This window comes from Arvicola amphibius, chromosome 12 (assembly GCF_903992535.2).
Source record: "Arvicola amphibius chromosome 12, mArvAmp1.2, whole genome shotgun sequence".
In the NCBI taxonomy this organism is placed as follows: domain Eukaryota; kingdom Metazoa; phylum Chordata; class Mammalia; order Rodentia; family Cricetidae; genus Arvicola; species Arvicola amphibius.
The window spans coordinates 70,406,620-70,430,828 of NC_052058.2; the positions used below are offsets into that span (position 1 = coordinate 70,406,620).

At 41.9% G+C, this 24,209-nt stretch overlaps 1 long non-coding RNA gene across 1 annotated transcript; it reads left to right on the forward strand.

Annotated features, from left to right (window-relative positions):
* Positions 1 to 10,746: 10,746 nt before the first annotated feature.
* On the forward strand, positions 10,747 to 22,920 carry LOC119827738. The gene is made up of 3 exons (XR_005287709.1): positions 10,747 to 10,833; positions 15,805 to 15,973; positions 22,491 to 22,920. It is a non-coding gene; the product is annotated as an uncharacterized LOC119827738 (long non-coding RNA).
* Positions 22,921 to 24,209: the final 1,289 nt, after the last annotated feature.

A 24,209-nucleotide genomic window follows, 5' to 3' on the forward strand; every position in this document is an offset into this window, starting at 1 on the left:
CAAACATCGTTAGTTTTTCTAAAGTCAAAGATACATTTTATTATTATCATTTTTGCTTTGGTATATTCTTAGCTTCAGATAATAAACTTATATGTTCTTATATAAATATTTAAAGCTTGGTCTTATGGAGTTTTCAAGCATATGCAAAAGTAGAGAAATAATTTAGGAAGTACCTATCCACCACTAATCTTATTCCATCTGAACTTCTTTCACCCCTCCAAGCCTCCAATGTGGTATTTTGAATCCAATTCTAGATTTTGTATCATTGTATTGGTGAATGTTTTAGCATGTATCTCCAGAAGATACCCTCAGTTTTACTTTAAAAAGTACATAATTTCATTATTATTATCATCATCTGATGAAAATCATAATAAATCCTGAATATTTTAAAATATCCAGGTGCCATAGTTAGCTTCATTTGCCAATTTAACACACCTGGGAAGAGGGACCATCAATTGAAAAGTTGCCTTCACTGGACTGGCCTGTGAGCATGCTAGGGATCATTTTAAAAGATAATATACTTGAAATAAGGCTTAAACCAGGCCCCCACACTGCTCTTTTGTAGATGTTGAAGTATATGTCAATACTATCAAGGATTATCCCCTGGAATTCAAATCCTATTAGACAGAAACTTTGTGCTGCAGTTTTTACTGTGTCAGTAGGTAGTGGTTGTCGTGGTTGCTCAGTTTGGGTCATCCATTGCCTAAGCAGCACTTTGTAGATGGAGCAGCAGGCTGTGTCCTGCCACCCGGCTAGCTTTACCCAAAATAATTACACAGAAACTGTATTCATTTAAACACTGCCTGGCCCATTAGTTTCAGCCTCTTATTGGCTAACTAAACCATATTTAGTAATCCGTGAAGCACCACGAGGTGGTCGCTTACCAGGAAAGATCTTAACCTGTGTCCATCTTGGAGAGGAGAGGCATGGCGACTGCATATGGCGACTGCCTGAAGCGTCTCCCCAACTCTGCTTTCTTTCTCCCATAATTTTGTTCTGTCTACTCTGCCTACCTAATTTTCTGTCCTCTTAAAGGGCCAAGGCAGTTTCTTTATTAATCAATGAAAGTAACACATAGACACTCCTCCATCAGCACTTAATAGACATCAGAACATCAGGGCTGCTCTGTCAGGGTTTGTTGTGCAATTGGATGAATGGCAGAGTGGGTTTAGGGAGGCATTTCAGGTTGAGGGAGCAGTCGCAAGTGTGAAGGCCTGCAGACACACAAGGTCAGTGCATTTAGGCAAATATTGGATTGTTTGAGATCAGATTGGATTGTCTTCGACAGCACAGGCTGGCCTCTCACTTGCTATATGGCTGAGGCTGGCCTTGGATTTCTGATTATTCTATCTTCACTACCCAAGAGCTAGGTTTACAGGTGTGTCTGACCGAGTCAGGCAGTAAACTTTCTTTAGGTCCTCAGGTTGTGGTAATCCCTAACCATAAAATTATTTTGTTGCTACTTCATAACTGTAATTTTGCACTGTTGTGAACTGTAATGTGACATCTGATAGGCAATCCCAAGGGGTTGGGAGCCACGGGTTGAGAACAGATGTTTCACGTGTGTGGTTGGAGCACAGATTTGGGTGGTAGGAGAAGAGGTGAGAGAACTCAAGCAGAGTCAGACCCACAGTACTCAGCAGACTGTTGAGAAACTTCTGCAGGGCTTTTCAGAGGGCCAGGGTTCACGTAGTCAGAATTTAGGGAAGCCCTAAAGAGGAATATAAGACAGGAGGAGACAGCTCTCACACATGGTCTCATTCTGAGATTCCTGGAGGCAGGATCGCCATTTCAGACTGAGGTAGAGGTAAGAGTCAGTGGCTGGCTGTTTTGTTTTTCTGACCTCCAGGCAACCTTTATTTATTAAAATAAAAATGAAATATCACTACATTAAGATTGTGATTTCCAGTGGTGACTGAGAGACAAAAGACCCCGTGTAGACACTGTCACCAGGGAAACACTACCAACCACACAATAAAAACACATTCAAGAGCCGGGAGGTGGTGGCGCACGCCTTTAATCCCAGCACTCGGGAGGCAGAGGCAGGCGGATCTCTGAGTTCGAGGCCAGCCTGGTCTACAAGAGCTAGTTCCAGGACAGGCTCTAGAAACTACAGGGAAATCCTGTCTCGAAAAACAAAACAAAAAAAAAAAAAACAAAAAAAAAAAAAAACCACATTCAAAGGAACTCGAATGTTTATTGTGGTGTCCCAGGAAAACCCCAGGATGGACCTGTGCAAGTGTTTCCTCCCTGGTCCTGCTCACAGGCTTCAGTGCATACGACCTGAACCTTTCACCTTTAATCCTCTGTTCATCTTTTTTGTTTTGCTATCCCCAGCCAGTTGTCCTCTCCTAGGAATCCAGATAAGCCTCAGTCTTCTCCGGTTTCCTCGCAGACCATCAGGCCGACGGCAGTCTCAGCTGGACGAGAGCTCGGGGAGGCAGTTACACTTCGCTCTCATGTCTCTAGCTCCCTTAGGTGATGCAGGCTGTAGCACCTGCCAGGTGGTGGAGCGCCTCTGCGTACCGCTTTCTCCAAAAGCACGCCCATCCTGATGATCACACTTGTCATCAATTTCTTGTCTACCTGAACGCGGCTCTTCCATGCCTGCCTTGATAATGTATGTGTTTCGTTCTTCTGTTCCTGTCCCTGTCTCAGAATTGTACTGAGTGTCCCTCACGTAGTGAGGGCCCGGCCCTGGCCTTAACTTTTTAAAAATGAAGGTGGGATTTAGCAAGGGAAGCTTCTGGGTAGGTGAGGAGGGAGACAAGATTAGGAGGAGCAAGGCTGGAAGTTGGGGTAGGTGCCAAGAAGTCTATTGGCTCTGGGATCCAGAGCTCAAAGCCTGACAAAAGTTCTTTTTAGGATTAAGCTCAATTTCTGGGAGTTGGATTGTTTTGGGCGACATTTAGATTAGCTATTGGGGATGCAATGATTATATAATTGTGCATTTTATTCGTGTAGTGGCTTTGAAAAGTTGATACTTCTATCAGAATCTTATGTAAACGCCATAGCTTTCCTAAAAGAAATTTTTATAGACCAATCATAAAGTTTTCTTTTTTTGCTAAACACCTACTGCTGGACTGGATTGTTTTTATTAGACTTCCTTTCAAAAATTGTTTTAGAATTACACTTTTTTTTTGAGAAAACTTTTAGGCAAACTCATGTTAATATATTAATTCTTTCATTATTTTTGAGAAATGTATACATGGGTAGTGAAATTGACCACACCTACTTTCAATCCTCCCAATTTCTGCTTCTACACAATTTCATGTCTTTTATTTTTCTTAGAAGCCAATAATTCCAGTTAGCACTGTTCATACGCACATGGGTATAGGGCCAGCCACTGGAGTACGGGAATCAAACCAGTCTTTGTGAAAGTAATAAAGGACAGGCCTCTGATAAAACTGTAGGGGGCTTTCTTTACCTTTACATTAAGTTAAAACTCGAGGACTTTCGTGGATATGAAGCTGAACTTTCCGCAGCTCTGTTGAAGTGGAAATGGGTTTTCTTTAGATGAATGTTCAAGGAACAGATGGAGAAAATACTAACTCTACAGCTTTTAAAAGCCGGAGATCACAAGGGCACCACAGGAAAACTCACAGGATCAACCAATGTGGGCTAATAGGGCTTCACAGACTGAACTGACAACCCAGGAGCCTGCATGGGACTGGCCTAAGCATATATGTTACAGTTTTATACCTTGGTCCTCTTGTGGGACTCTGAACAAGGGGAGCAGGGGCTGTCTCTGGCATTGTGGTCTGGTTTGGGGACCCTTTCCTCCTGCCATGTTGTCTTATCCAACCTTCCTAGGAGAGGAGGTACCTAGTCTCCCTGCACCTTGATGTATCCACGGAGGCCTGCTCTCTTCTGAAGAGAAACAGGGGAAGAAAAGGAGGAGGAAGAGGAGGAAAAGGAGGAGGAAAAGGAGGAGGAAGAGGAGGAGGAGGAGGAGGAAGAGGAGGAGGAGGAGGAGGAGGAGGAGTGATGGGGAGTCAAGGTGGAAAGAGGGACTGGGGTGAGAGGAGGGAGGGGAAACTAAAGTTGTGATGTAAAAACAACAAAAAACCCAAAACAAAAACAGTTCTGTTCAGATAAAAGAGCAAGAGTTTCGAACTTCACCATTTACTCTCCACTGGCAAAAAGAGGAGGAGGAGGAGGAGGAGGAGGAGGAGGAGGAGGAGGAGGAGGAGGAGGAGGAGGAGGAGGAGGAGGGAGGAAGAGGAGGAGGAAGAGGAGGAGGAAGAAGAGGAGAGGAAGAAGAAGAAGAAGAAGAAGAAGAAGAAGAAGAAGAAGAAGAAGATAAGAAGACGAAGAAGAAAATAATAATAAGAAGAAAATAAGAAGAAGAAAATAAGAAGAAATATCTTTTTCTACTTAAAAACTTATCAGTGTTCGAAGGAAGTATAATGGTTACTTTGTAAACTCGACTAGCTCATGTCACAATTGGTAAAGAAGCTGTAAACAGACCAATGAACTTTGTGGCATCCTCAGCAGCTCTGCCAGGGAAGTAGTAATCCTAGAGTCCAGGTGAACTAGTTAAGGCTGTGACTCTCAGCATGGATCAGCTGTCCTCTAGCTCCTTACAGAGCTGCTGCCCAGATGGCGAGAGCACACCAGTGGCAATGTGGACCCTGGGGTTTCTGTCTTTCCCAGCAGAGATTTTTTTTTTAAAATTTAATACTGACCCGTGGGCACTGGAGAGATGGCACAGTAGTTAAGAGCACTGGCTGCTCTTCCAGAGAATCTGAGTTCAATTCTCAGCACCCACATGGCAGCTCATGACTGTCTATAACTCCAGTTCCAGGACATCCGATACCTTCACACCAATGCACATAAAAATAAAGTTAAGTGAATTATGTAAAAAATTCATGTGAATTAAAAAAAATTCTGAACTTCAGGACTCTCTTTGCTTTTAAAATGAGCCTTCAAAATGTATGTTTATTCAGGCTGATAAGATTGCTCAGCAGGCAGTCACAATGACCTGGTTCTGGGACCCACATGGTAGAAGGAGAAAACTGAGTCCTGAAAGTTGTCATCTGACCTCCACATGTGTGTCATGGCACACATACACATGCACATGCACACACACTCACATGCACACACATACACACACATACACACATGCACACACACACTCACACACACATACACATGATGTTAAAACACTTTTAAAAATACATAGATATATTAGTGTTCAAGTGTCAGAACGTTATCTGACTTACAGAAGATGTCAAGTAACATGGAGTCTGCTTAAGTGGCGTGTGGAATTTCTAGTCACACTGGTATGTTAGAAAGCTTAATTTGTACGTTCATATTATTCTTTGCTCCTGTGTTTTCCATCACGCTCCTTCTCTGCCCGTGCTCATTTCTACACTAGTAATATATATTATATGTTTGTCAGTGATATCATGTGGAAGTTAGTTTGGAATGTAGACATACTTGGAGCATGTGTATCCTTGTGGCTTTGAAGTTCTTTCTTCTATTACAAAGGAAATAAACTGCAGAACAGTATATAGCTTCTGGCAAGAATAGCAATTCAACTGCGTTCTTGGAAAAGGAATTCTCCCCCCTGAGTCTGGTACAAATTATGACTCTTAGCACTGAGTTTATTTTTATAGAAAGCTCAATTTATCTTAGAAACTACCACTAACAACCATTAAGTGAAGGCCAAATGTTAATGCAGGGTTTTATGGCAAGTGCTCTATTGTCCTAACTTTCAATAAAATTTTGTATAATCCATTAAATAATGCTTCCACTAGATTTATTGAGGCATGATCGACAAAAATATATTTATTTAAAATGTGTGGTATGATATCTTGATATATACATTTATATATTCTAAATAAACACCATGATAGATAAATATACCAATAGCTTCCTGTAATATCATTTTTTACTTCCCTTCATTCTTTCCTTCCCTCCTTCTCTCTTGATCTCCTCTCTACTCCTCTATAATCTCCCATCTTACCCCTTTTGCCTCCCCTACTCCTTTCTGCCCTCCCTCTCTTCTATTTAATATTGTTACTGATCATTGTAGAAAGATAAAGGGAAGTTGTGGCCTAACAGATGCTGTATTTTTCTGAGGTAACCAACAGGCTTCACACCGGCCTTGTGAATTAACTTCCAGTTTTCTCTTACTCTGCATTGTATCTGGCTTGATAAGTCACACAAAAGCAATAATTTTATGTTCTAATTATCCACCACTTATTTCTTTTTCTTTTTTTTCTTTCTTTTGTTGTTTTTTTTTTGTTGTTGTTTTTGTTTTGTTTTTCAGTACAGGGTTTCTCTGTGTCTCTCCAGCTGTCCTGGAACTCATTCTGTAGACCAGGCTGGCCTCGAATTCACAGAGATCCGCCTGCCTCTGCCTCCTAAATGCTGGGATTAAAGATGTACACCACCACCACCTGGCTTCCTTGATCAATATGTATCTAAAACTTCTAGAGTCACCTAAAAAACAAAACAAGCAAACAAGCAAACAAGCTAAACAAAGCAAAACAAAATCAAAGTTACCTTGTTTTGAACTTTATGTGCGTTCTCTTCAGTAGAAATACAGCTACTAAATCCAGTGTCTAGGGCATAGACAGAGTCCATGTCATTATCAAACAGTGAACATCCAGATTAATAACTGGGGTATTAAGCTGAGGGATTTAACAGCTCACATAAGCTGTTGCTGACATCTGGAAGTTGAGCATTGATGGGAAAGCTAGCATTCATTCTCTTGACCACAAAGAGTTCATCCAATAATCTCCAGCAACATTTCAAACACCATTATCTATTTTTAGTTTGTGTAGACTATATGGTATCCAGTCTCTTTTTTTCAAATTTTACTTTATAAAGCACTTTTAAAAAATGATCTAAAAATTCCTAAGCAATTTCCAAATGACCAAATGTATGGCTCTCTTGAGGTTGAGACATGAATGGAGAGAGCCGAGCGTTATGTTCCGTCTGCTCTCTTCTACCCCACAAGTGTGCATAGCAGTGTGTCTATGTAGGGCTAGTAGAATGTTAGCTATTCTCTATTGCAATGCACATTCTGACCTAGTGGGTTTGGGTTAGATCTAGAACTTTTGTCTTACAGAATCAGTACAGAAAAATAGGTTACAAAATACCACCTATCTGCCTTTTGCTCTAGACGCTGTAGAAGGTTTTTAAGTCTAGGTTGTGGATCCACTGACAATAAAATTCCCTTTCATAACAGCAAGGAGCGGGAGGGGATCTTAGAATAAGTGGGGGGCAGTAGTAAGGGAGAGGAAGGCAGTAGTTTGGTCCCAGTGGTAAGTTTTCTCTCTCTTTCTCTCTCTCTCTCTCTCCCTCCCTCCCTCCCTCCCTCCCTCCTCCCCTCCCTCCCTTCCTCCCTCCTTCCCCCCTCTCTCTTTCTTTCTTTCTTTCTTTCTTTCTTTCTTTCTTTCTTTCTTTCTTTCTTTCTTTCTTTCTTTCTTTCTTTTTTTTGTGCCTGTGGATCAGACCTCACATTTGGGTCATAGAGGCAAACCAGAAACAGTCCAGTTCTTTGGGAGTGGTCAAGATTCATGGGTCTGACGTATCAGCTGTAGGAGAGAGGCACCGTGTGGAACACTGTGAGAATAACCTTACCCCATGAACACACTGAAAGGGAGGATATCTCCTGGGCTGTGGAGGAGAAGAAGCCTAGGCTCATGAACTTATCCCTCTGTCTACTGGAAACCGCCAAAGACTGGGGCTCTGACTAGGAAGCACAGGCCCCTGCTCATTGTTGGCTGGTGCTGGTAGAGAAAGGACCTCATGCAAAACTGATTTAAAGTCACAGTCTGCGTTTGTGACAGGGCTGGAACATGTAGGAGATGAATTTGTGTTTAATGCTCCATCTTTCCCCCACTCTACTTTGGCCTCCCTCCTCTTTCTGGCCCATCAGGTGTTCTAGAGAAGGCATTCAGTCTGTTTTTCCCAGAAATAGCCTTATCTAATTCCCACTGGTGGATTTACTAGAAAACAACTACTTCTGGAAGGTATTTATTCAAGTGATCTCCGAGAGACAGTAAGTCTTTACAAAAGATGACATTTAAAATGGCCACTTCTGGTTCCCTAGTGGCTACATCTTTTGTGTTATCTAGTCTAAACTCGGAAATAAAACAGAACCCTGTTTTAAAGACTGTAATGTCCCAGTGTGAGGCCTTCATCTAGGTCTTGCCAAAGATGGCAGGGGATGCCAAGCAGTTAGATTCCATTAGTCTCTTTTCATTAACACAAATCCAGGATTAAACCAGATACTGAATTTTCTCTTATATTTAGAACTCAAGCATTACTGTTTACACGTGAATTGTTTTTCCACAATACAATTGTAATTCAAAAGATAAATGCACCTGTTTATGGGGCAAACATATGGAGGATGTGTCAGACAGCTGATGTGCATAACTTGGTTTCTATCGACAAAAAATGATGATTATCTCCAACTTAAAAGGAAAGTATGGTTCTGGGAGGTGAAGGGATTTGCACAGATCCACAGACCCCCATGCGATTCATTCTGCCTCATGCTCCTCACAATTTTACCTTCCTCTGTAAAGTGAAAGCCCCACATCTATCGAGGCTCACCATGCTTCCCCATTTCCTTAGAGACTTTGTCACTTTCATTCATGGGGATAATGGGCACCTTCAGGGCCCAGCTCACTCTCTCATCTCCTCCACCCGCTCCCCACTCCCTCCCTCCTTCCTCCCAAGCAGTCCTCCTCCTTCTTCATGTCTTTTTCAGGGTACAGTGCAGCCACTGTTCCACTGTGTTCATGGCTGTCACGGCCTGGCCTTTCCCAGGACACGGCATTTCATGGTCATCCTTCCTCTCCTCTGCCTCTCATGATGTTTCTGCTGCTTCTTCCAGTTAGTTTTCTTGGGTTTGGAGGGGGTGTTACAAATGTCCTCGTTGTTAGGACTGAGGACCCAACAGCCCCTTATTTCAGCACCTGGCCAGCTGCACACCTCTGCATAACCTGTCACCCCTGCCAAAAGAATCTTCTTTCGTCAAGACTGAGAGCAGAGCTCGTCTAAACACGGCAGATTTGGTCAGTTTGGTCACTTGTCTGCTTCCCGGAACATCGGTAGCAATGCTCTCTTACCAACCACTTCCTGCCCAGGGTCTGTGGCCTCTGCAGTCACAGGCTTTTAACGTACATGCACATGCCAAAGAAGAATCTTTTATAATATAAAATATTTGGATGATGACTATTTAAACCAAAAATCAACTGATGAACACATTTTGATCCTAGATTTGTAAATAAAAACACACTTTAATGTGTTCAGTAAATAAACATGCATACGCCAGACTTACAGATATTGGTGTGTGTGTGCATGTGTATGCATGCACTTACATGTGTATGGCTGTTAAAAATTCTAATGTTATTTTACAGTTTCCAGTTCCCAAAGAAAATACATTAACTTTCTTTTTATAAAATAGACTTTATTATTAAAAAAATTTTGCAAATAAAATAAAAATGTCACACACCCAAATCAACCAGAAGTAAAGTCTTTACAACTTAATGAACTTATATATGCTTAGAATTGACATTCAAAATCCTGGGCATGTATGTGTACATCTGGGTGCAGCACAGCATGAAGCAAAGAGGGCAAGAAATGATAAACATTTGGGGATGAGAGAGCACTGAATGCAGGGAACGAGCAAAAGTTATGAAAGATGATATAATGCTGATTGCTTTGCTAGTTCTCATTCTGTCTTTTCTTTTTGATTTAGTGGTAGATAAGTGCACAGAACATACGTGATACTGAGCAGGTAAAATTCAATACAGAGTTTTACAGCTTCCCCTTCAAATGCAGTCACAGGCTCTTTTTCAGTAAGTACATGCGCTCCCTCTGGAGAAGGGATAAGAGCAGAGAGGGGTGGTGGGGAGAAAGGAAGAGGAGGAGAGACGGGGAGAGGAGAGGAGTCATGGCAACAGCTACCTCTTTGGGAAAAAGATGGAAAAGGAAGGGACTCAGACTGGAAGCTGAAGGAAGATCTGCCTGCCTCTGCAGTGGACAGGGGAGGGAGTGGGCAGGGCTTGTCTCTTAAAGGGACAGGATAGACCATTACAAACAGTATAGTCCAATATTTATACCAAAATCTATTTAGAGCAATGACTTTAGAGATGTGATCCACAGACTAACAGAATAGGTATTCTCCAAGAAAGGTCTAGAAAAGTTGATTATTTGTCTTAGTTGTCTTAGTGTTAGACTTAATCAGACACTTGAGTGGGGAAGGGTGGGGTAGGGTGCAGTTTCTCCTTTGTCAAACACTCTCTACTGTTCTAATGCACTGTTTGAGAACCACCACCTAGAGTTGAAAACGGGGCATATGCATGGTCAGGGTAGTTACTCGTCCCTCAACATCCCACTGGGGCTGGAGCGGGCTTCTCATCCTCTCCGCTCCCTCAGAGAGTTAGCACATGTTTAGTCATCTGAGAAAGCTTCCTGTGTGTTTTGTTTTTGTTTAAAACAGGGCACACAAGCTGTTTAAGTAAACAGGCAACACTTGAACTAAATTTAACCGGGATGTTGTGGTAGTTTGGATTTTCTGGTTGACATTTTGTGTTTCTCCACTTCGGCTTTCATCCATAACAGGAAGTGGAAGCTCTGAAGGACCACAGGACCTGCTCTAGGTATTTCCGGGCTTGCTGAGACCAGAGAGTGGCGGAAGAGCCAAATCTTTCTTGTTAGATAACAGTCCAGGTTGATTTCTAAATCAGGGTGCACATGATCAAAGGTCTCTTAGGTACAGACCAGCGTCCCAAACTTTGATACTTATCTAAGCAAACAACTCTCAACTCTCCTCAACCAGCTCTAGAAGGCAGGTGCCCGAGATAAGGGGTAAGTCAGCACTGAGAAATGAGGGCAACTGTATTCCACTCTGAAGCTGCCTTCTCTTTTAACTTGTTATGGCATAGGTAATCAAAACCTTCAGTAACTCGAAGACTGGGGACTTAGAACCTGAAGAAAAGCAGTTTTCACACAGGGGTTCTTTCGATGCAGCAAAACAAGCAAACATCAACTGCCCCTCACCCCCAGAAGAATTTTACCGAAGCTGAGACTGAGTGACAGCTCTCTTCTAGTCTGTGGCACATAAAGCAAAGGAAAGCATACAGAGTAGAACAGATACAACATTCTATACTGTATTTCCTAGATTTTTGGTTGTGAGCCTAGCTTTTAATGGCTGAGCCATCTTTCCAGCCCTGTATTTCCTAGATTTTATATTTTAGCTTAGTTTTTTCTTTTTGTTATTGCTCCTTTCTTTTTCTTTCTCTTTCCCCCCTCCCTCCTTCCCTCCCTCCCCCCCTCCCTCCCTCCCTCCCTCCCCCCCTCCTTTCATTCTTTCTCTCTCTCTCTCTCTCTCTCCCTCTCTCTCTCTCTCTCTCTCTCTCTTTCTTTTCAGAGAAAGGGTTTCTCTGGCTGTCCTGGAACTCACTCTGTAGACCAGGCTGACCTTGAACTCACAGAGATCTCCTTGCCCACGTCTTCCCAGTGCTGGGATTAAAGGTGTGTGCTACCACCTCCTGGCTCGTTACTTGTTTCTATAGGGAAGAATAACATCAGAAGAAATTTAGATTACTTTAAAAACAATGAAGCTTCTGAATTTGTGAAATCAGGCATAGGCATTTGGTGCACAGCTGGGGAACTGACTAAGTCTGCTCGTCTGAAAAGGAAGCAGAAAAGTTTCACTTTTACCAGAACTCACATGGGAAGTCACCATTGCCATACCCAAGCAAAGTAACACCAGGGTGACACCTCCATCATACCCATGCTTCAGGATCCTTAAGGCCACTAGTCTGGCAGTGGTGCCAGAATAAACGGAATCAGTTAGTCGGCACCAACCGAAAGATATCTGGAAGTTAAATATCAGCTAGTTTTCGTTGCTGAACTCATGAATGACTGACGTAACGACAGTTTTAAACACGGTTATGAACACGTCAGACCTATCTGGTATGAGCAACGTGTGCATTTTACCCCTGACATCACACTTGTCAGGGTTTCCTCGAATACCCATGCACCATGTGCACTTTCCCTCTAAAAGGCCACAGACGCATCATCCCTGTCTTCCTGGAACTTAAAATACTAAGTCAGTTGGGGCAGTTTCTGAGAACTCTAAGGCTAGATCAGGAGTCTTGGCTTCTAACGAGTTCTGTTGTGGCCTCTGAGCTTTGCTTTAGACCTCCACCTTGTGGTTAGATGTTTAAAATGTAGATTCTTGGAGCTTTGGGGATTCTCGGTTATAGATTCTTTTAAAAAGAAACCAACACAGACATTGATTGGATATTTAGAAATTTATAATTTAGACCGAGTGTGCTTCTGATTGAATTTTCCCTCTGGGTCCTTTATGGACCCCTTAAAAACATGTTAAAATATGATTGCATTACTTCCCCTCTTCCCTTTTCTCCCTCCAACCCCTATGATCCCTTTCCTTCCCTTCCCCAAATCCTCCAGTATGCCCACCAACTCCCTCTCCAATTAACAGTGCCTTTTTCTACAGTAATTGCATATGTAAATACAACCTGCTGTGTCCATTTAACGTTGCTTTGTGTATATGATTTCAGGGCCAACCACTTTGTACTGAATAACTGAGCAGGGGCTCATCCCTGGGAGAGGCTAATTCTCCCCCTCCGCAGCCTGCAGTTTTTTGTCTAGCGGTGGGATCCCTTGAGATGAGGCTTCTGCCTTCCACATTAGCATGCCTATTAATTCCGTCATTGTTGAGGTCTTGTTTAGGCAGCTGTGTTGTTCAGTGTTATGGGTGAAGCTTTCCTGTCATTTCTGAGAGACACAATCTCACAATATGGGCCATTGGGCCATTCTTTTTTTTTTTTTTAATTGCCTTGAGAAATTATTTCTAGGTTTGCTATGTACTGAAGAGGTTTTTCAGAGAACATCTTTTGAAGGATGCTCTCAGGAAGGGCTAAGGAGGAACTTTGCTGGATGTATACACACACACACACACACACACACACACACACACACACACACACAGAGAGAGAGAGAGAGAGAGAGAGAGAGAGAGAGAGAGAGAGAGAGAGAGAGAGAGAGAGAGAGAGAGAGAGAGACCACCCTTTGGAAACTCAAATGGAAACTATAAGGAATCTAGGGCTTTGCAACCTTAGACCACAACAAAAGTCTACAGAAAGTATCTCAGCATGCAGTCAGTTTAATTTGGTCTGAACAAAATAGATGATATCTCATAATTCACTCTTGAAGTTTGCTCACTACAGAGGAGAAAAGCTGACATCCACCCTGAAAAGTTTTTCCACCCCAATAAACCTCTCTGATGATGCAATAATCCAAATCAGACCAAATCAAACCAAACTAGAAAAAGCCTAGGTTTAATGGATACTAGCACTCCTGGGGTGAACTTCCAGGCCCTCAGAGAGAAGATGGGGAAGGAAGACCAGAAAACCACATGTTTGTTCTCTGGGTTGCTGTTTAAATACCCTATGAGAGTGGTCTTGAGCATCTCTGAGGAGGGGTCATTGTTTGTCAGGCCTTTATGGGGGATGGAGTCTGGACTGAGGCAACTCCCAGAGGAGGGGACTTGGAATGGAACTTTCCAAACATTCCAGACTTTTTGGATACGTGGATGCCAGAGGTTGAGGTGAAGCCTTAACCCAAACATTCAAGACTCTTTGGGTATAGGGGTGCCAGGGGCTGGGGTGAAGCCTTAACCCAAATGCACCCCAGAGTCAACAGTGTTCTGCACATCATACAGACTGTACCCTTTCAGCACAAGGTCTTGAAAGGGGGCCCAGTGTACAGTATGTCACAGGTTAGAACTCTTAATTTGAAAGAGACTTGTAAATGGAGTATTTTGTTTCTTTCATCTGTTTACTTATCATTGTTGACCTTTTCTTCCTTCACATCTTGTAGCAGACAATACTCACTGTCGTTTATCCAGACTGACAATTTCTAGTCATTTCCATCAGTCACAGCAACAAGACTGATCCTATTAGGGCGGGAACCACACTCCTGTCAATCTTTTGCTTAAAAATAGGGACTCTTGTCGCACTAATGACCCCCCTTTCATTCAGAAGATAAGCCCAAATCCTTAAGGGAGCCAACAAGACCTGTGTTGTGTCTTCGAGACTGTTTCTTCTTTCATGTTCTTTCCATCCTGGCAGTCACACGTCCTTGTTCTTGATCTTGGTACAGGAAAGCTTTTGGATGAGTATTCAATGGGCTTAGACCTTCTCCCTGATACCTGCAGCCCGCAAGGTCACCAAAGAGTCTTGTGCCTTACCTAGCCACCCCTTTAAAGTGGTAGCATCTTCCTCATGCTTCATTGCCTTGGCTTATTCGCCTAGTTCACCCCTATGTCCCGTACACCGTATTTACTTATCTCTTGCTTTCTCTGTCTTCCCCCAGGATGTGAGCTTCACAAACAGATTAGTTAATTAATCTTTCTACACTCATATTTTAGTTCTTACAAACAGTGCCTGGCTCCAGATGATAGCAGTAAATATTTCGGCAGGATTGATTGTCTCACACATTGTTTCTTTAAATCCCTCGGGGCTGTGTCTTGTTTGTTTGCATTCCTAGGCCTAAGCATAGTGCCTGGCAGTTGTTTTTAATAGACAGTTGGCATATCAGTGAATGCTGACGGACTTTCCAGAGGGCTTTCAACCTACCGAGCAGGTAAACACAAGGAGACCGGGCTCTTTCTTATTTGATTTTAAGCCTGTTCTACTGAACTGTCTTTAAAAGCATCTTGGTTACATTTCATATTACTTTTGTTGAGAACTATTGACAATACTATCTGAATATTTAAAACTGTGTACTTGAAACTGTTTTTTTTTAAATTAAACTTCATCCCAAGACCTCTTCTGCTGGGAATCACCTAGTGATCTAACAATTGAGTGCATCTAGATTTTTACAAAACTCTTATTATATATATTTGATATTTATACTATTATGGTACTGGGTCTGTCTATGGTATAGACAGTCAATAAATGGTTATGATAGTAAAACAAATGACTATACTCTCACATAGCTAATTTGTTTTTTGCTGCCAAGATCAGCTAAAATCTTAAAAATCTCAAATAATTTTATTAAATATACATTTCATATTTGCATTACTTTTATTTTATATTTTTGAGACAGTTTTCTCTTCTTTATACATCTTCATTAAACATATTTTCCTCATTTATTCCTTGACCTAGACCTCCTTGGTCCTCTTTCTAGCATCTTACCCCTTCTATAACTACCATTTTATTATCTACTCCTAATGTTTGCATTTTTAAAGAAACAATAAACATTAAATTGAAATGATACAATGTTCTTCTTATTGGCTTATTTCACTTAGCACAATATCCTCGAGGCCTAGGATCCTGGGCTTTCTTCACAAAGTTGAATTTCCCTTTTAAAGGTTGAATAATATTCTGTGGTGTATATCAACCACACACACACACACACACACACACACACACACACACACACATAATTTTCACTTGCCCACAAACAGACATTGTGTTCTTATCTTGGCTATTTGAATATAACTGCAATGAACATGTGAGTTGAGTTTAGTCTTGATAGGGTGAGAATTTATTTTTGTTGCGTATGTATCTAGAAGAGGAGTTATTGAGTCATATTATAATTTAATCTTTAACTTTTGGAGGATTTTCCATGCTGTTACAAACCTTTACTATTCCAATGATTTTCCAGAGTGACTACCAATCTACATTTCCATCCACAGTGTACTTTCTTATTCTTCACACCCTTGCTAAATCTGGTTCTCGGTCAACTTTGTCTTTCTGGTAATAGCATTTTAATGGTTTCAATTTTCACTTCCCTCCACACCAGAGATGGGAGTTCTCCCTTTCTCTAATCCAGTCTCAACTGACCACATGACACCATCGCTCTCCCTGGATAAGAAGCCGCTTTCAACTCGGAGACTGTTTCCATCCACCACGGTACACCTCCTCCCACCCGATTCCCCATCTGCTGGCTCACCACCGTGATTAACCACAAGGTGAGGTCGTTTGTCTCATCCTAAAGCCTATAATAGCGCCCCCTACCAAAATCTAAAGCATAGCCTGCCTGCATGCCTACTACTGAGGTTGATGCATGTCTCTTTCCCACTTTTCCATTCCTCCCCTTGCAGTGGTTCTCAACCTTCCTAACGCTGTGACCCTTTAATACAATTCCTTATGTTGTGGTGACCCCAACCATAAAATTGTTTCATTGCTACTTCATAACTGTAATCTTGCTACCGCTTTGAATTGTAATGTAAATATCGTATATGTAAAATATCTGCTATGCGACTCCTGACACAGGTTGAGAACCGTTATTGGTTTCTTTGGCACCCCGTTGAAAGAAGATTTTATATACGAGAAAGACAAATTAATTTTATAAAAACAGCGATGACTGGGCTGGCAGCATGACCCAGTGGTAGAGTTTGTCTTCAGCATGAAGGACCTAGGTTCAAGCCTCCAAACCAGCAAACCAAACAGTGGCGATTTTACTGCCTGAGCTTTGGTTATATTTACCATAAACACTGGTAGTTCTACAAAATTGGCATATAGAATGTTAAACTGCCTTTTAAGGCTGAGATGTTGATGGGAATTATCACGTTCTGCGTTCTGGTGCCCCTAATTAAATTAGCCTGGAGCAATCCAGCATGGATGAACTACAGCAAGGTATGCTCTTTCTCCTTGAATCAGATGCCCTGAGTCTGTGGACATCTTCCTCACTTTAGGAATATTTTACTCTATGTCCTTGAGAGTTGTCTAGAGCTCAGAGTTCAGAAGCCAGTGGAGTTCCTTAGGTGGAGTCCGGTATTCCTTGGGTAAGCACCTCCTACTGCTCAGTGCTGAGGCTTGACCCCAGAGCCCTGTGTGTGTTAGGCAAGCTCCGAGCAGCATCTTTAGCCCTCGCTAAGGAACTTCCCTCCAAAGCAGGAGAGGATTCGTCTACAGTCGCATCTCTGTGTTCCTCCTCTGCCACGTGGCCTTAAAAATTTGTATTGTGAGCCAGGCAGTGGTGGCACAGGCCTTTAATCCCAGGACTTGGGAGGCAGAGGCAGGTGGATCTCTGTTGAGTTCGAGGTCAGCCTGGTCTACAAGAGCTAGTTCCAGGACAGGCTCCAAAGCTACAGAGAAACCTTGTCTCGAAAAAACAGAAAAACAAAACAAAACAAAAAATTGTATTGAGAAAAAGAAAAGGGAAAGGAACAAAAAAGTTTTCAGTACTTTGAGGTTTTTTTCCCCTTAAAAATCTTACAGTGGAAATTCTGCAAAGGGATTAATTTTCCCCTTTAAATCTTACTTTTTAAAAAATAATTTGAAATTAGCTGAATTTATCACATTCGCCTTGTGTGTTTTGGCTTGTGAGACTGATTAAATCTTAAGCACAAGTCACAATTATCCACATTTTTTGTTATGTTTGGGGTATGTGAATCTAGGGTTATTCACATGAGACACAGTAGTCATGAATTATGTGAAAATGATGCCAAATGGTCCTTGCATTGATGAGCATTGTATGAAGAAGGCGCGCAAAAGCGCACAGTGGCAAGGCTTCTCCTTTGGAGTCCAGCTTTGTTGTTTATGCTCCCTTGTTGGCAGGAAGACTGCAGAGAGAGCGCAGCTTCTGTATCTGAGGCTGGCCAGATAATTCCGTACGTGTGGTAACACGAACCTTATCTTCCTACCACTAATAATGGTTGGAATACGCAGAGAAGGAGAAGCCGCTGTCAGTGATTGCAGTGAATTTGAACTCATTGCTAGTACACCTGCGGGAGAGGCTTTAGAACTTCTGCCAGTTCCTCCTCTGTTCGCACACCTGTCTGTGCTGGGGCCTGAGCACAAGCATGCCCCGGGTGGGAGAGAACTCACAGAAAAAGATGGAAGTAGCAGACGAACTAGAAGGTGACAGTTGACACCGCTAAACAGCGTTGCCATTTGTAAGATGCTGGCCGTGGTAATTATTTTCCTACGAAGTTGTCTCACATGATTTTCAGAAAATTAAAGCCACGACTTGCATGCAAATGTAAAATGAACACATGTCAAAGATTTACTCAACTTGTTTACCAGAGCTGAGGAAATCAGTACATGTTAAAACTGTTTTTAAAAGTATTCAAAGACTTAGGTATTTTTAAGGAAATTGAATGAATGACGGCCACAATAAGAGTGGTGGGCTAGATTTTAAAACTATATTTAATACCTGACGAGACAAGAAGCCATTGTTCTAGCGCATTTTCCGTTGCTCTTGTCAGAAGCCTTGAGCCCGGTAGCTCACAAAGAGAACTATAAACCAGGCGGCTCTAAAAACCTGGGAGCATGACGTCAGAATGTTTGACCTCTGGTGAGGCTTTCCTTCTGGGTCATGACATGGCCGAGGGTATCATGAGTGAAGGCAGCGTGGATCTTTCTTCCTCTTCAGAAAGCCTCTCATCCCACCATGAAGTACTTATTGCCATGACATCCAGCCCTCAGGCTTCCCATGGCACCCACCTCCAAATTCTATTTCCACAGGACGTTGAGGGGTAAGTTCGGAATATATAGTTTGGAGGATGAAATAAAGTCATTCCATGCATGGACTTCGGAGGGATTCATTTTACAAAACAACAGACATTATTTGCATTTTTCCTGGACAGAATTCTGCAAGCTCTGCGGTAGTGTTTCTGCATCTCAGAATTCCAAGCAAGTCTTAAGTGGGGCCCTGCTCTAGATAATGCTTCAGCTGTGTCTTGAGCTGTGTGCTATTCAGACAATTTTCCACCCATCTTTTTTCTATGTTTTCCACTCTGAAGATTTTTTTTCCTAATAGGCCATTTAGAGTTTTTCAAAAATCACATATTTTTATAATAGAGGCACCACACATGCATAACCACGTGGAAATAACTTCAAGTATTAGATCAAAACAAGTGGTTGGTAGAGAGTGGTAAGTACCCAGATAAGTCCTTTGAGACGGGCTGGCATGGACTCATTGGATTTACTATTGCTATTGTCTGTTCTTTGTGGCCACCCTGCTGATGTTAGCAAAAACCAGGGACAACCCAACAGCACCTTAAGAGCAGCATAGACAGACAGCTACTCCATTCTTCCACTGGACTATCATTTAGCAGTCAAAATTATTGAACAGTACAATAAGGGTAGATATTATAAATATTAAATGGGGAAAAACAGGCTTCAAGGGAAAATATGAAGTTTAAAACCAATCAATATCAAAAATGATTGTCAGACATGCCTGGAGATATGTCCACACTGTGTAAGAAGAATGGAAGAGAGAAACACCCGGTATGACTGGTGGTTCTGTTAGGTTGGATGATACAGGAGAATGCAATGATGCTGACTATTTGTTGACTTCTCATTATTATTTCTACATAAAAAGCCCTGCAAAATTTAGTACCCCCAAACCCCTACTTAATTATATCTAGAGGTTTCATGGGTCAGAGATTTGGGGAAGGCAGATGAGGATTAGCTTGTGTTTGCTTTGTGATGTCTGTATTCCATTGGAAAGACTTGAGAAATGGGATTGGCTGACTCACCTGGAGAGTTCTAGCAGCTGATGCTGCCTAACAGCAAGAATACCTACACATGGCCTCTCCACATGACTTTACAGTGCGGGCTAGCATGGACTTCCTCATTACTCTGGCTTTGTTTGAAGAAAGACCAAAAGATGTGGCATCCTTATAAGTAGCCCAGCTGCATAGTGCCACTTTTTCCAAACTCCATTGGTTAGGCAGCTCTAATGATCCTCACAGTTTCATAAAGAGGGCACAGAGACCCCACTATCCAGCAGGAGGAAGGCTAATGTCACAGCACAAGAAGAACATGTGTGGTGGCAGATATGTCTGTGGCCACTCCCAGATGTATTTTGTGGTTTCCTATAGTCTGAATCTTAAGTGTCCCCAGCTCAACATTTATTAGACTCATGCCATTGATGGGTGGCAGATGCCTAAGAGGTGGACCCTAGTGTGAGAGTTTAGGTTACTGGAAGCACACCTAAAAGGGGACTATGAGACATTTGGGACATTGTTCTTGTCGCCTTCTTCTTCTTCTTCTTCTTCTTCTTCTTCTTCTTCTTCTTCTTCTTCTTCTTCTTCTTCTTCTTCTTCTTCTTCTTCTTCTTCTTTTTCTTCTTCTTCTTCTTCTTCTTCTTCTTCTTCTTCTTTCTTCTTTTTCGTTTTCCTCTTCTTCTCCCTTTCTGTCTGTTGGTCATGAGAAGAAGAGCTCCATGCCACTTCAAGCTTCCTGCCCTAATGTGCTGTCTTCCCACAGGTTCAAGAGCAAAAGAGTCAAATGACCATGCCCCGAAACAATGATCCAAAACAACCTTCATCTGCATAAGTCGATTATCTCAGGCTTTGAGTTGCAATAGGGGGACTCGGACTAATACATAGTCTCGACAGCGGTAGAGAAAGATAATGTCAAAATCTTGTTTTCTTGTTGTGTGGTGGGTTCATGGGCTCTTTGCACATTATCAAAAAGACCAAAACATAAAAATAAATCAGAGCATCTTATATTAGTAATGCATCTTAAACCAATTATATTATATTTACTGTCCTGGTGGTCAAACACACAAGTTAAAACTGATCTGAAGGTGAGTGTTCATCTCCCCCATCTTGGTATGGCCGTAGACTCCCCCATCTTGGATTACCAATCTTTATTATGTGTTTGTCACGCCATGCCCCTTTGAAACTTCTCACTATCTAGTCCATGCTCTCCTCAAAGGTCCCCAGTCCCCAGTGTTAAGAGGGACCCTGTCTGATGCAGATTGCTGTGAACCGTTTGTCCTTGGGACCTTCTAGAAGGTTGACTGTCTCTTCACACCTCACATCATTGCCTCACACCCACTTACGGCCAGTAGGAGGCTTTTCAGTATTCTTTCTTGCCAAACCATACAGCACATACTTAACGTCTGGTCAAGATTTGCTCATTGGTAGAAGTTTTTACGATCTAATACCATTTTCATTTTAAGTGGAGAAGTTTGGGTCTCATTTTCCTTGCTTTGAGAGAAAGCAGGACCCCTGGTCTGATATCTAGTATATCAACCACCCTTACCAATTTTTACACTATTTACATATTTAGTTAACAAACTAATTATACTTTGATCTGAGATATTCAAGACAGAGCAGAATCCTAGTAACCCTACACTGTAGGATGTCCTTATAATCTCACACTCAGGGTGAGCAGTGATGCCAGTTCAAAGTTAGCCTGGCCTCCAGAATGAGTTCCAGGCCAGCCATGGCCCCATAGTGAGACTCTGTGTCAACACACACACACATACACATGTACACACACACGCACATGCACGCACGCACGCACACACACTGCCACTACCACTACAAACAACAACAAAACGATAGAACATTGGTGAAGTTCACTCTGATTTTTTTGGCGGGGGGGGGCGCGTGTTTTTGTTTTTAAGAACACAATTCATCTAGGTGCTCCTCATCTCAAGATTGAGTGGCTGTTCTATGTGTCTTTTGTATGACTTTCAGAATCTCTATGGTTGAAAATGTCCATTTATTTACTTGTTCATGTTGTACACGCCATACGAGGTTCCGCCGCTGAACATGTAGGCCGTAGCTCGTCACTTCAAAGGCCTTGTGCTTGCTTCTGCCTCTCTCATCCTAACCCTCTGAGCACCCAGCTTGGTCTTTGGTTCTGTCACAGTGTATTCCCTGAAGCTGCTGATGGCAGGATCGGGTTCACAGATGTCACATTAAGAAGACAAGAAGGCTAACAGGTGTGAATGTGTCACCTTAAGCAGGCGAGTCATTGTGGAGGAGATAGAATTTTAGGATGTTTCTTAAATGTTCAATGGATTTTTTTAAAAAAAATTTCATTGAATTTGGTCAGATTTGATATGACAGAAATACCCAGAACTCAGAGCAACTCATTAGCTTGTCCTAACCACATAGTAAGTGTGAACATTTTTATTGCTCTTGGAAGAAGTCTTAGTATATGAGGACCAGCATGCAATTCACACCCAAACTACTTTTCTTTTTAAAAGTTCAAGTTTATTAAAAATTTCATTTGCAGTTTTATTCTGATACCCTCTATGGGTGAACAGCACTAGCCTGAATCAGCTTCTGGAAATGGAGCCTCAAGTACCAAAGAACCAAATTGTCAGATTTTATTACACTGCTAACTTTCTTCTTCAGAGAAGTTACTTTTGACTGTCTGGTTGTGCTCTGTCAAGAGGGGATAAATCTACAGGGATACAAAATAGAAATTTTACTAGAAGTGACCCAAGTGTAACTCCCCACCCCCCAAACTCGCTTGTTAAAATGCTCCTCTCTGTTATTGCTTGATGGCTAACATGTGCTTTGTTTTACTATTCATTTATTCTCTTTAGCCAAAATTTTGTCCGTTTTGCTGGGAGTGCACACTCTGCATTGCTGCAGGCGGATTTTATTTTTCCTTTGAACTTGTCTTCCCTTACTCAACAGTGACTTTTTCTTACAGGGGAAAAGGGAGGGGGTTAAAAAAAAACCAAGAAGATTTCAACCCTTTCCCTAGTTCTGCTCTTTTCTCTTTCAGGTGTTCTATTTTGGCTAAATTGAAGGTGGCACGATCCTGGGATTTGAGACGGCTTCAGTGACTGGGCAGTTTTTCTTAGGAGCAGCAAATTATTGAAAGATCATTCAGAAGTAGCACAGGGAAAGCAGAGATGCTGTGGGGGCAGAGACAGTTGCTCCACATTCAAGGAGATTTGTTCTGTTACTGTGTAAACCAGCCTTAGGCTCAGCTCTTTGTCATCAGAGAGCGCCTACTTCTATAATTACTTTTCTCTGTTTATCAGGGAAGCCCTTGAAAAGGAACGGGAAGAAGTAGAGCAGGGAGGAGTGCTGGAAGCAAAGAATAAAGATGAAGCCTGGGTCCTGTTCCTGTTCCTGATCTTCTGTTGCTATAACAAAATACCCATGACTATGTAATTTATATATACATTAAAAAAGAAAGTTTATTTGGCTTAAAATTCTGAAGTTTTGAGGAAACCAAGGGTGTGAAATTGGCATATGCTTGGCTTCTGGACTGGTGAAGATTTTCTTGCTGAGGTTGTCACAAGCAAGAGAATCCAGAATGTGTCTACCTGGGTTTTATTTATTTTTATCTATGTATTGTGTCTCTGTGTGGGGTTCTGTATGTATGTGTGTGTTCATGTGTATGTCCACATGAGTGCATGTGTTGGTGGAGGTCAGAGGTCAATGTTTGGTATCGTCCTCAACTTTTTCAGACAGATCGGCAACTGATCTTGAAGCTTATTAATTTAGCTAGTTTTGCTGGCTAGCAAGCTGAAGGGCTTCTTCTGTCTCCTAGTCTTCCCCTGTGCTAGGATGCTATGCCCAGCTTTCTACTGGGAGAGATGATGGGAATCTGAACTCAGGTCCTTGTGCTTGTGTGCTGACTTTAGTCATCTCCCCAGCTGTTTTCTCCTCCTCTCCTCTTCTCTTCTCCTTCTCCTCCTCCTCCTTTTCTTCTTCTTCTTCTTCTTCTTCTTCTTCTTCTTCTTCTTCTTCTTCTTCTTCTTCTTCTTCTTCTTCTTTCTTTTCTTCTTCTTCTTCCTCTTCTCTTTCTTCTTGTCACTAATGCCACCAGCAGGGCCCCAACCTCATGGACTTATCTAATTTACCTAACTCCCAAATACCCTTATTCAAATACTATTAACATAGGAGCTTGATGATCAATTTAGCAACATTTGAGATTTCAGAGACTTGCATTTTCTGATTAGAGGAAATTTGTGTAGAAACTTAAATGAGTTTTGTTAAAATCCAAGTTAAAAGACAATTTTGTGGGACCAAATTGGTGACTTTTGTCAGTAAATATCACATTTTGGCATTTGTCATATTAAGACAATTTCAGTATTTCTGTGATCTTTTCCATGTTGTGAGAAAGAAGGGTAATGGGCTCCAGTTTTGAACTGGATACTTTACTTGGCTAAGATGATTGGAGAAGCAGATGAGATAGGACAATTACAATCAGTGCATCCATAAATTGTTTGTTAAAATTGGGCATCTACTTTGCTTTTAAACACAAACTGAGCTCAAGGACCTTAGTGATACCCATTGCCTCCCTGACAGCTTTTCCTGGAGGTCCTATCGTAAACTTCTTGCTAGTGTGCGGCAGAGTTATGCAAAGCAATAGTGTAAAATTTTGTGTATGACCAGTTCATTATTTATGACCAATTTTATGCCTATTTTGACCAGTTCTTATAAAGTGATTTATCAACCAGTACCTGCTAACTGATACCCTGTTTATAGT